The following is a 14,347-nucleotide window of genomic DNA, read 5'->3' on the forward strand; positions in this document are numbered from 1 at the left end:
CTAAATTAGATGAGGAGGGGATTGAGTTAGATGATAATAACCAATTCTAAGTGGTAAGTCATAGTCCCTCTTTTGATTTGGACATATTTTGTAAAAATATCAAGAATAATGTTGATTTAAGTGGATTTGCACATGTTGAGTTTGATAAACTTGGAAAGTTAGATATGGATAAAGTAGAATATTTTATATATGCCATGATGGAAAATTTCAAGAAGACTCCAATTGAGATTACCAACTTTTTACCCAAGAGCCTATATGAGAGAGTTGAGCAAAGGTGGAAATATAGTCTCACAACAAAGAGAAATATTGTAGAGACTACACTTGCAAGAGTGATGCTAGACTTGGAAAAATATGAGATAAAAAAGGCTATTAACAATTATAAGGGGAGATTTTCTCCAAAGTACTAAGCTTTTAACATTTTACAGAACAAGAGTGAAGCTATTGTTCAAAAAAGCACACAAACATGGAAAATAATCTATGGGCTGACAACACAATAAGCTATTGGGAAAGCACCTAAGGAAGTAGGTGAAGACAAAGAACAACAAGAAATAATTGAAGTAAATAATGATGAATTTGTTAAGGAATTACATGGGGAGGCACTATAGAGGCAACAGCTAAGGAAGAGCAATAACAGGACTAGAGTGTACCAAAAGTACACATGCCAAGTACCAATCCATAAGTAGATATAGTAAAGGTTAAGGATGTGTTTGAAACTACCATTAATAACATGAATACCCTAATAGAGTAGGATATCTAGAAGATACTAACTAATTCCACCACCAGGGCACAACTATGCATTCATCCTATGTTGGTCAATATGGATGAGATTGAGAAGGCAGAATTGACATTTACAAGGGAGAAAACACATGCATTATCTATTACCCCGCCTCAATCTACAAAGGTGCAACCTACAATGTCTATTTTAGTATATCAAAGGAAGGACACAATGCCTTCACATGTTAGCATTAAGGTACAAAAGGTTTCAGTACTAACAATTACAATAATTGAGAAAGAAAGGACACCAATCCAAATAGGTTAGGAAGCCAATTTTGCACCTACACCACAAACACAAAGTGGAGTAGAAATAAAGGTAAAAAAGAAGGATAGAGTTGAATATTTAGTCTTGAATACAAAGTTAGAGGAATTAATAGCCATATAAACACTAATTACCTTAACACTACTACTCCTACTCCTAGTCAAGCACTTCATAGGCCGAGTATAGAAGCTACATCATTGCAAGCATCAAGGCCAAGTCCTAGGACATCTAAGGTTGATGAAGTAACATCCTATAGTGAAATCAACTTAGATAAGGTGATTGAGTTACCAAAGTATGTTCTTACAACAATCACAATAGAGAAGATGAGCATATTGTAGGATGCTCTGCAAGAAACACCAAGAACTTGTTAGAAGGGAGCATAGGTAGAAACAAGAACTTCATGAATCAAGGATATCTTTCTTGATGCATTCATCCTACCTACACCTAATGAAGCCAAGCCAATCATTGAGTAGTTGGAAAATATTGTAGAGAAAATTAATGATGAAGACGTAGATTCCAATGTCAAATTACTAGAATGGTCTGAAAAGAATTTTCAAACCAAAGTGGATGAAATAATATCTAGTGTCATTGCAGTACACCAAGTTGAGTTAGAAACCAAGATTGTGGGTGTGAAGAAGATGTGTTTGAATATTAAAAAGGGAAGAGTACTTTTGAGAGGGGGGGGGGGGGGGGGGTGAATCAGAAGTAACCAATTTTTATCCTTTCAAACCCTTATTAACACATAACTGAAAGCAATGTATAATGCATGTAAACATATAAGAAAACATGAAATGAAAGCATGCATCAACACATAACACAAAGATTTGGTAACCTAGAAACCCTCTAGGAATAAGAAGGTAAAACTAGGGTGGGGATGACACCCACAAAAATCACTACAGCAATCAATGTTCAATCACTTCTGATGGTCTACCCTACAAAAGGCCTGCCCTATTAAGGGCTTTACACAGTGTCAATAGTGACTTGGTTAGAGGATTTACAAACACTTACATGAAGTGTCACCTTGTTAAAGGATTTACAATAGGTTGTTAAACCCACCTAATACATAGGATTTTTCAAGACCTTCTCCAAAGTTTCTCCTACCTAGCTATTAAGCTAACCTATCATCATATGATTTCAACCTCTAATACAATTGTGAGACAGTATTAGAACATTTGATGTGATTGAATGCAATCTCAAATTGTTGGGTTCAAGTACTAGATTTTCTCTTCTCATTCTGATGCTTGCTTGATCCGATCTCTTTATGTGTTCCTTGACTCTTGTATTGTTCCGATTAACTTGTTATGTAATTATTGCTCTATTCCTCTAAGTCTTTCCTCTTTCACACTAAAATTTCACTATAATCTCCCCCATACACTATTCTCATCCACATATGCAATGGTGCATTCATCCTCCTTATAAAGAATGCAAAGACTTAGGGTTAGGTATGGATCTATGATCCATATTGAATCTCAAATTCCTGCTCATACCTTGCATTTTTCTCATTGGTTGCATGCCTTTTCCATTTTTTTGATTGGTTGCATGTAGGTTGCATAGAGAATGTAAACGATTCATCCTTATCCTTTTTCTCCCTCAAAATCTCTCTAAGTTGGCTCTAAAAATGGTTTACATCTTAGTTTGTGCAAGTAAAAACTCTTATGTTAATTTTGAGTTACTCAACACTCAATACATTACTGATGCTTGGCATGAATTGATTCCTAGATTGCTTGGAATCTATTACTTTCCTAGTTTTCTCAGCACATGTATGTTCTATATTGCTCGGCATCTGAACATTTCTGGATTACTTGACACATGAACATTTCTTGGATCACTCAACACATACTACGTTCTAACTTTCTCAACACCAACTATGGCTTGGCACCTATTGAAATTATGGCTTGGCATACATTGTGTACTTAGCATATATAGTGAAAATGGTTAAGTGTGTTGACACTCAATTGTCAAGACTATTATTTTAACCAACAAGATGTTGGAGAACATTTTCTCTCTTTACACCAATTTGTGTGATGTTCCCCTATTCACACAAGAAGTGCAGAGACATATTGACCATCTAGAGGGAGATTTGAAGAAAATAGGTAGCATTCTACAAAAATCTCATGGTTAAAGTCAATCTCACTTAAGGAATTTATTATCAACATAAGGTCAATTAGTAGCTTTACATGCTCAAGATGCAAATATTAGGGCTACACTAATCAACATCCAGTCCATGTTAACCCCTCGCATGGAGGTGTTACATAAGGAACTAGCCCATGTAGAGATAGTATTGAAGAAAGATCCCTATCTTTCTCCACATGAAGGCTTAGTCACCCTTGCTGCCGAGTTAGACATAGAAATAAAATCTATGGAGGTAGCATATGACAACTAGGATGCATCACTGCAAATAATGATGGTGGTCCATAAATCTTTCTTGGACAAATACACAATTCATGTACAACCCATTGTAGACACCTAAAAATCCTTTAGAAAATAATATTTTTATTTTCTGAAAAAAATCCCTGATGACATCATCATTTATTAATTAATTATTTAATTAATTAATTAATTAATTTTTATGCCATTAAATCCCTTTATCTTAATTTCAAATATTTAATTAAGGAATCCCTCCCAAAAATGTTTAAATCTTATTTAAACATTATTTCCTTATTTATTAATTATTTAATTAATAAATTGACCAAAAATCTTAAAATAAATAAAAAAATTATTTTTTGCCCAAAACTTGGTCAATTTCCTTAAGACCACTAACCTCTTCCAAAATCTTCTAATCCTTCTTTAATTTTAATTAAAGGCTAATCCCATCATTTCCTACCCCTAATCCCAACTCAAAATATTTAATTAAGATTAAATATTAATCCTCATGTTTATTTAAAAAGTTGTAATAAATATCTCCTCAACCCAAACCCTTGAAATAAATAAAACTTTATTTATTTCCTAAAAATCTAATTTATCCTCATCCTAAGAAGTTCTAGACTCTTCTAGAAAGTCTTCATCCTCATCCTAGGAAATTCTAGACTATTTTAGAAAGTCTTTATCCTCATCCAAAGTCTAGACTCTTCTAGAAGATGTCTTTAAGAACTACTAACCCAAGCCAAAGTTAACAAATATCTCCTCCTTCACCCACCCTCATTAAATGCCATCCACTTGCCTATCCCTAAGCTAATCCTAAACCATCCTAATCCATCCTCTAATTATTTGCACAAGCCTAAACAAGCTTAAAACCTTCCTAATCAAGTCCAAGTCGAAATTGCTCTCATCACCCTCAAAATATCTCAACCATAAAACTTTATGAAGTCCACTAGGTCATAAATGACTCTTACAAGCCCTTTTATTGCTCTTACAAGTCATTATGAGGGTCTTTATGAAGATTTTATCCCTTGAGCCTCCTTTGTTGACTCATCCTTCCCCTTTCCTCCATCCTCTCACCATGTGACATGTGTCACTCCTTGATTGGCTATAAGGAAGCACAATCCATGTGCTCTCTTCTCATGCAATCTGAGCCCTCCATGAGATTTTTCCCATCCTTGCATCTTAGCCCTCAATCCCTCAAGCCTCTTGCCTATAAATTTGATCCTTCCCCTTTGCAAAATAACACAATCCATGAAGTAAAGTTATAATGCTATTTTGAGAGCCAAATCCATACTAAAGTCATATATCCACACCAAAAATCCACAATCATCCATTGAAGCCTTTGGAAGCATATTGAGCATACATCCTATCCATTTAGATAAAGCCACTCAACAAGAGAGCTTCTCATTGAGAGAGCCCATTAATGGCTCATATTTTCAATTGAGAGCTCATCTTAGTCTATCTTGAAGTTTTATGAATTTTGTTTAGTTTGTAGAAGCTTTATTTAAATTTGGTTTCTATTAGCATACTAACATTGCTCATATACACCCATGACATAAGTGTCAAAAGGGGGAGAATGAATAAAGCGAGGGAGAATGCATGAAAGGAGAGAATAAATTTTGAGGGAGACCAAACAAAAATAAAGTCTATAGAAATAGAGCCAACAAAGCAGATATACTCAATAGGAATATTTAGTTTTAGAATCATAAAAGAACAATCAACTTAGGGGGAGTTATAAAATTTTGAGGTATGACTGTTAAGTTATAAGTGTTTTGCAAAATTTTGAAATTTTGAAATTTTGTATGTAAGCCAAGTACTATATAGATATTATCTAAGTTATGCTCAAGAGCTAAGGATATTCATGCATGACCAAGTGTTTTTACTACTCATGTTAAAGGGGGGGATTATTAATCTTAGATTGGTTTTGACATATGTGTGACAACACACTTAAGTCATTTTTTTAGTTCATGTTGAAAAAGTAGTATATGTTGAGTGTAAGTTGTCAGATATGTAGTATTTATTGAGTATCTAATAAGTATTGAGTTACTCAAGTGCTAAGCAGATAGTATATGTCAAGACATTTAGATGTCGAGTGATCAATGAATGTTGAGTCATTTAGAGGTCAAGTTACAACATTAAATATATAGTGGATGCCAAGCATCAAACACTTCAAGTGTCAAGCGAACAACTTTGGACATAGTCGTTTGTAATGGAAAAATTCTATGTAAAGCATTTTTGAGCTGACTTAGGGATTTTTTTGTGATTCTAAGATGATAAGGATGAACCTATATTATAGATCCCTATGTAGTACATACAACCAATCAATTGAAGGAATGTTTTAAGCAGAAAAATGGGTGAATCACAATTGTTGATTAATACCTAACCCTTAGTCACTTAGGTCTTCTTAAGGAGGATAAACCTTGAACATGGAATGCAAGAATAGAGAAGTTTGCATGGGAAAACAAATCATTGATGGTGGCTAAGGAGTTGTGAATTGGAATACATTGCAGAATATCAGTTAGAGGAGAACAAAGGAAAGGAGTTAGAGGATAGAAGTGATACATTTGATAAGAGAGGATCAAGTACACATCAGGAAAGAGGTGATATGTTATATAGTAGCAGAGTGTTAACCAAAGGATCATTGTTGAGACATTCTAGCATATGAATCAATTAAATCTCTTAACAGAGTAGTCCTAATAAACTATTATAAATCCTTTAAAAAGGTGCTTACTTCATTATAAGTTAAAGTCCTTTAGTCATGCACACTTCTAATAGGGTGTTGAAATCCTTTAACTAAATAAGATCTAATAATCTTGTAAGCCATTAATAGGTCAGACCATTCAAAGGGTAGATCATAGTTTATGATCAAACATTGTAGCCTTCATTAGATACACTTTATTACTACAATAGTGGAGATTTTTGGGTGTCATCCCCACCTCAGTTTTACCTTTTTATTGGAAGGTATGTAGGTAACCAAATATCTTGTGTCATACATGTGTTGATGTTATTTGTTTGCATGCTATAGATGAATATGTTTAGCTAACTATTTTAGTTTATATGCAAATTGTGAGATGGATGTTTTCTGAATAAGTTTATGGTTATAGTTTTGAAGGACTAATTCAGCCCTCCCCTTCTCAAAGTTTACTTTTCATATTGTATTTCAAAAACTATTTGTTTTTCTCTTATAGTTAATTTTTTTTAGAAAAAAGGACAACTAAAGATTGTAATGCCCTACTAAGGAACCTAGGAGAAACTAACCTATAATGTCATTAAGATTACTAAACATTTTTATTATTTTTAGATTAAAACAAATAAGAGATAACATAGCGGAAGCAATAATTCATATACATACATAAGAAATACAATAACAATTGCATATCTCAAGAGTTCCATAACATTGAATCACACACATAAGTTTTATTAAGAATAAATTTGATAAGTACACAAAGTCCATACCATAGAATAACCATAAGTGAAATAATATATAAGTACATAAGATGCCAGATGGCATAACCAAAATGCATAATCATCCTTTATACAATTCATAGGGTATGAAATGCTAAAAGAATATGCATCATGATAACATAAAACATCTCATAGGATCTCAAATAATCAAAGTACAATATACCAAAATATGACTATAAAACATAATCACAAGATAAAAAGAATAGAACAACTGTGCAAGAAATATTCTACATCAACATCCATCTTTTCAGATCTCAATGGTATAAGAAACACTAACAATTGACCTCGTGGAACCTAAATGGATCACTACCACTGTGCTAAGGAGATAATCTCAAGTCCCAAATAGATAAGGATCCAAAAGTTATAACAAGAATCTAGGTCAAGGAATCCTTATAGCAATCTATCTCAAAGTTACCAAATACACAAGTAACATCTAATCCCAGAGGAAACAAAGACATGTAGGAAACCTAATATGCATGTAGGAAAGTGTCATCACATGAGTCAACTCTAATGTTACCTTGGAAGCCTCTTTTGACCCCAACCCCCTAGTGACTCTATGTGGCATTAGTATCCTTTCTTACAGACAAGGCATACTAACTAGGCAAGGTTGCAACCAAGTGTTCTCTCTACTCCCATCCTAGCCTATATAGCACTTCAGGCATGGGTGAGGTAACATGCTGACTCTTGTTAATTCATTTTAACCCCATTAATGAAATATTTTCACTTACTAAGATAACTTACAATGGGTTACCTAGGGAGCCTCTTTAAGGCTCTAGCCTCAATTGCAAGGCACTTCCCAACATAAACAAAGATAGCCTACCCTAAGCTCATGACATAATATCTCATAACATCACAACAACCACATCAGTGTTATATGAGCAACTAGAAAACACATTAGATAATTTATCACCCCTAAAAGGTTATATCACGAATCACAACATGAGCTTAGATAACAAAATTGGTTTTCACCACAGAAACACCTGAATGCATCACAATGGAAGGGAATGAAATAATTGTGACTTAAAAATATCACATAACATCATCATAAATCAATCACTTCGCAAGCCTCTGGTAAACATGCCTTACTAGTCAAGATACTAGGTTTCTACAAAACCCATCACAAGATAAAACACAAAACCTCAACATGTATATAAAACAAGTGTAATTAATCAACCATTTTAATTTTTGATATAATTTCATAAAAAATATTTTGTGTTGAATTCAAGTTTCATTTGCAAAGGTCTTCCTAGTATATATGTCTTCCAAATTTAGATTATCATAATATAATTCCCTATTTTTGTAGCTTAAAAGAACCCATCTTTAGTAAAACTATATTTTTGTTAAGCCTGATAATAGTCATTACTATTATTATTTTTAAATAATAATGATAATGAATTCTGATGTTTAAAGTGAAACCCCATTTTTCAAAGTAATATATCAAAAAAACTATTATAAAATTCAAGTAAACTTCTCTTAAGAAATACTTTAACTTGCTAGGTTGCTAATTAATTTTCTACTTTCACCCAGGTTAAGAGAAGATTTGTATGCTAAGAGAAGTTTAATTTTCTATTTGATAGTCTATGGATGCTATCAACTTCTAGATTAAAAACTTTAAATTATTTCACACTTCAACTTCTACTTAAAAAAATTATTGGCCAAAATTAAACTTCTCTTAACATACAAATCTTGAGCCATTATTTTGGCCATAGCTTGTTGAACTTATTGCCTTACAAATATTTTAATATAATCTATATAAAATAAACAAATTATTAGTTCCCACCATAGGCCCTAGGTGGGATATTATAGCATTCATTGTAATGCAACTTTTAAATTTTTAATTTTTAATTTTTAGTTGTCCAATCATATCACTTTATTTTTCAACTACCTTTTTCATCTATAAAGTTCTAATATATGGTGCATTTTTAATGATTGAAAAGAAATTATTTATTTGAGATTTGATTGGTTATTTTTGCTATCGTAATTGACTTTTAGCTTTTTGTGCACAAAACTCAATAAATGATTTTATAAACTTTATACATTTCACTCTTGGAGATCAAATAAAATAATAAATAACATCAACCAAACATAACAATAATTATAACCTTTCAATTTCATTTATTATGATAACCTTGCTAATATTAATTGTTAATAATGAAACTATAAATATATAAATATATCCAATAAAATTATATAATGATAAAAATAAATAATACAATTCTTATAATATCACCAAAAAAATTATTATTTGTATATGATAGATTTTTATTAAGGAACACAGATGCAAATTTTCAAAAGAAACACATATTTCTTATTTGTGAAATAGAAATTATATATCTTATGATTTCAAGAACATAGATTAAAGCTTATGATTTAATAGAAATTTAGATTTAATAAATTTATTTCTTAGAAAAATTAACTCTAATATTTTTTTTAAGCACAACATGTTGAATACATTTCAAGGCCAAACCTCAAAATATGAGAAAAAACATTGACAAGAAATGTTTTAAAAAAAGTAAAATTAACTTACAAATATGGATTCCAACTAATCCCACTCCAGTGAGAAAAGGGGTTTTGACATGATGAAAATATTAAACAATTTTATGGAGAAAGAAGATTGAAAGGTCACATGTAGACATATGAACTATTAATCTTAGTAAAATACCTTTTAAAAGTGATAATAAGTCCTTAATTTGAAATTATTAAAATATATTTGTGACATTTACGAAATCTTTTGTAACTTGTAAAGACGAACTTGTAAAGACATTTGAGGTCACACACACGTCCTAAATTAAAAGATATTTTTATATACTGAATCTGCACGGAGCAGCTCAGACAGAAACAGTTCACAGAGTATTTACTCATGCATTAAATCATCTCACAGAGAGGCGTCAGACAAGAGACTTCACAGTAAATATTTGCAAGCATGGACAATATGCATTTAACAAGTGACCATTATGTTGTGGCCTCGGTTATAAGCATTAACTACATTCAGTTTCGAATTTTAGTCGCTTTCTCAAGATAATTGCTAAGCAACATACCATCTGCTTTGCCTTCCAATATCCTCACAACCTGGGCCATGCTCGGTCTCTCATTCTCATCATTTTGAATGCAGAGTATGCTCACCGCACCTGCTCTTCTCACGTGCTCAACATCTGCATTGTCAGCAATCCTTTCATCCACAATACCAATTATGTTTCCCTTCTCAATCTCACCTGCTGCCCATGATGGAAAGTATTGCTTTGATTCATCCACGCTCAAGTCGCTATTTCGTCGCCCTGAGATAATTTCCAGCAGTGTCATGTACAAGCTGAATACATCCGCCTTCACTGTTATGGGCACGCCAGAGAACCACTCAGGAGCCAAATACCCTCTTGTTCCTCTTGTTGTAGTCAAAACTCTACTGAAATCTCTGCCAACAAGCTTTGCCTGTCCGAAATCTGTAACTTTTGGGGAAAAATCTCCATCAAGAAGAATATTTTCAGGCTTGATATCACAATGGATGATGCGATCCCTGCATTCTTCGTGGAGATAGAGTAACCCTCTAGCAGTATCCAAAGCGATCCCAAATCTGGTATTCCAATCCAGCACTCTGCCCCCTTCGTTGGCCTTGCGAGACAGGAAAGAATTGAGAAACCCATTCTGCATGTACTCGTAAACAAGCATTCTTTGAGATCCCTCTGCACAGAATCCCACGAGTCTTACCAAATTCACATGATGTATGTTCCCAATCGTGCTTATTTCAGCGCGGAATTGCTTCTCTGCTTGTCCCGATCCCTCTAATTTCTTCACCGCAACAAGAGTTTTGTCTGGTAGAGTTCCTTTGTAGACGGATCCAAATGCCCCCTTCCCCAATTTATGGGCGAACTTGTTGCTCGCAATTTTCATCTCTCTGTAGGTGAATGCTCTCAGCGGTGTTGTTGGGCCCTTGTAGTTGCCTTTCTCAAGCAGCCTTCGACGCCTGCGCTGAATAAACCATGCAACAATCAACAGAGCACCCAAAAGAACAAGCCCCAAAGGAATTGAAACAGACACAGCAATTACTCTGCATCTGCTGCTGCTACCTCCGTCAGATGACAATTGTGGCACATCAGAAGCAGCCAATCGAAGGAATGAAGATTGGTCGTCAGATGAAGTGGCCTTAGTCTGCATGCCTAATAAATCGCCAAACCACAGCTTACAAACAGCAGAATTTGAATCAGTGAAAGCAAAGGCCGTACAGGAACAATTGTTCAGACAAGCAGTTTTGCATCCTTGTAGACTCAACGACTCTTGTGCATTCTGAAACGCCGCTCCGTCCTCTGAAAAGGAAATATTAGTGAGTTGAAGAAAACCATCTGTGGAGCAGTTTAATGGACTACACCGGACACAACCGCTTGACCACCATTCCTCAGAAGTCCAGATTGTAGCATTTCTGGGCTTGAAACCTTCAACACAGCTGCATAACTGAATGTTGGCTTGGTTGAAGCAGACTCCATAAGCCCCGCACACACCATACACGTCACAATTTGAAGTGGGTGAATTATAAACCAGGCTCCAGGCTTTGTTATTAACCGAGACAGAGAACCACAGCTGGCCGTTCCAGCTAACAAACTCCTTCGCCATAGTCGTCGACCAAACTTTGGGTGAAAGATCATATGCATAGTACATATTTGTTGGAGAAATCTCCACGAATTTCTGCTGAAATGAGGTATCAGATAGGGCCCCTGGCATGGTGGAAAAATATCTACCAGTCCACTCTCCCGAGGTGTAATTTGAAACGCCAGTTTCATACTGCAGAACAAAGTCCGTCTTTCCTGGGGATGGATTCATCTGGAGAAAGAAAGGGCCAGGCGCTGGATCCAACGAGCTCTTCCAAGAGTATAGCTTCATGCCTTTCCACAGCTTCGAGGTAGGCATGAAATGATCTGTGGGATGTGCAAAACTCTCCCACACAGTCTAAGAAGTGTTTTGGGGATCTAAAAGAACAAAATTACCAGAGTCCAATATGGTAGCCATGGACGCCCCTGTTTTCTGAGTATCATTACTCGACCAAACGATTTTGCCTTTCAGATCAGATACAGTGAGATAACCAGATTTAGACAGAGAGAGAAGGCCTGGCTGGTTTTTAATGGGAGTTTCTCTGTTAGCCACCCAAATGATGGTGTTGTCTGGGATCTGAGCATGCCAGATTCCAACATACCAGTTGTTTGTTCCATTCGGTTTGAAAAATCCCAATTCAAAGGTACCATCGTTAGAAATGATGGTCCGGTTTCCTCTGAGAGAAGACCCGACACAGAGGGTGTCTGCACCAGTAACAAACAAATTGCAACCGCGCTGGAGAATAAGCAGAGCAAGCGCCAGAAAGAAACGTTTCTTACAGTTGAATGCCAAATGATTTTTCAGGAACGGCTCCATTTTTCTTCGGGCTATTATTTTTCTCTCCAGAAATGTATCTGGTACCGCAAGCTGCGATTGTCGAGAGTTTTTAATAAGATATTAAGTAGACAACGAAACAGTCGATAGATTTTTCCGTCCGCTGTTTAGAGTTAGAGACAAGGTGATAATGGAAGCTGCCTCCCGACCCCACTGCTGATTGCTGCGCAAAGCAATACTAAATCCACGTTTGTGACTACGCAGTGATGCGAGTCGTGACCTTGAAAATCTAAAACAAACGGAGAGGTTAAATTATATTTATAATTTAACCAATACATATGCCATTACCTATGTCATCTTCATTTTGTGTTTTTGAAAAATGTAGATGCTAAATTTAAATTTGAATGATGAATCTATAATATTTTTATGGTGGCTTTCACTGGGTAGTAGATTTATCACTTCCTACAGTAGTAGCAAGACCAAAATAAGGCAGGAAAAATATTTTCAAAAATAATAATTTTAAACAAAATACAATCTTGGAGATAGATCGGGTATTTGCATACCAACGTTCAAGCTTTAACACTTAGGTTACATATAACTCAACTCTTCCGCTCAATACAAAGATTTTCTTTTTATCTTACTGATATCTAGATCTAGTTAATGGGTGATCCCACAATAATGGGTTCCACTTTTTGACCAATTTTGACACTGAAATCAATATTTTTGCAGCAAACGTCAAGTTCAAGTGACTATATCTCCAAAACTATAAATAATTTCAAGATGGCATAAACTAGTGATTTTGAGTACTTTGTTCCTACTTTGTAAACATATTTTTTAATCTAAAAAAAATAAAATTATTTATGTCAATTTTTTTTATCTCCTCCAAAAGGTGGTACATAATAAAATTCAATGTTTTAAAAAGTGATAGTCTATTTGACACACATAACTTTTTTTCTAGAAATGATAATGAAGTAATTCTTTCGGCGTTGGATTTGTAACATCAATATCCAGTGTCTGCATTTGGTTTGATTTATTTTTGTTGAATATTGTATAGTTTATGAAGTTTTGAAGTGACATGAACTGTAATTTAGACATATGTTCCGTTTGACACAAATAATTTGAAGTCAATTTATCAATAACCATTTTTTTTTTTGAATAGAAAGGTATTTCAATAAGCCAGTGCTTCCATATTTTTCAAAAAAAATTTGACCTAATTTACTAATTTTTTCGAAGTGTCAAAGTCGGTTGATGTTTAATCAGTAATGAACCTATAATGAGTTAAACTCATATTTGAAATTTTTAATGATTAAATTATGTAATAAAATTATAGTCGTTGGAAAGCCTACTCCAAGCACCACATTTTGACTTTTTTTATTTTACAGTAGGAGATCATTCTCCTGCAATTATGGCAGTCAAAAGAGAAAAAAAGAAAAAAAAAAATAGGTTAAAATATTTGTGATTTTGCATGTTCATGCGAACATGGCATTCGCGCGAACACGTTTACCATGTTCGCATAAACGTATGTTCGTGCGAACATGCAAATCATGTTTGTGCGAACATATATATCACATATGTTTGCGCAAACATAATTTTAAAAAAAGTTCACGCAAACACAATAAGTGTGTTCGCGTGAACATATGGTAAACTCAATTTCTTATTTTGCAATTTTTTTCATTTTTGTTCGTCCCACTAAACTGGAACCCATTATTGTGGGTTCACCCTAATAATTAATTTTAAAATTATTTGTAAATAATACAAGTGATCAATTTATAGTTATAGCTTAAAAAAATTGGTAATCAAATACACCTAGGATAAAAATCAATTTTAAAATAGCAAATTTCTACAACCTCTAGATTCAAAATCTTTAGAAAATCAAGGCAAGTTCTTAGCAGACCCTAACAAAGTGAGTCATAAGTTCATCCAATTAACTCAAAGGTGATTGTATTAATATTAGGTAGTGATCTTCTATAGAAAATTCTATAGTGATCTAGTGTTGATAACAAATACTATCTACTATAAGGAGAAATATGAAAATGAATCATGCAAACTTTGTGTTTTGTTCAATCTATGCAAACTAGATGACAAGGACAAAAGTTGATAGATAATGTTTTATCCTTTAGGCAAAAAAATATG

The 14,347-nt window shown here is 34.0% G+C and overlaps 2 pseudogenes; both read right to left on the reverse strand.

Annotated features, from left to right (window-relative positions):
* Nucleotides 1-878: 878 nt before the first annotated feature.
* Nucleotides 879-12,256, reverse strand: LOC149554252 (G-type lectin S-receptor-like serine/threonine-protein kinase At2g19130 pseudogene; annotated as a pseudogene).
* An 81-nt stretch (nt 12,257-12,337) lies between these two features.
* The window catches only part of LOC149554253 (G-type lectin S-receptor-like serine/threonine-protein kinase At2g19130 pseudogene), a 30,670-nt pseudogene continuing 28,660 nt past the window's right edge, over nt 12,338-14,347 (reverse strand).

Source organism: Cupressus sempervirens, chromosome 6 (assembly GCF_028749045.1).
Source record: "Cupressus sempervirens isolate cs-2001-9-10 chromosome 6, ASM2874904v1, whole genome shotgun sequence".
Taxonomy (NCBI): Eukaryota; Viridiplantae; Streptophyta; class Pinopsida; order Cupressales; family Cupressaceae; genus Cupressus; species Cupressus sempervirens.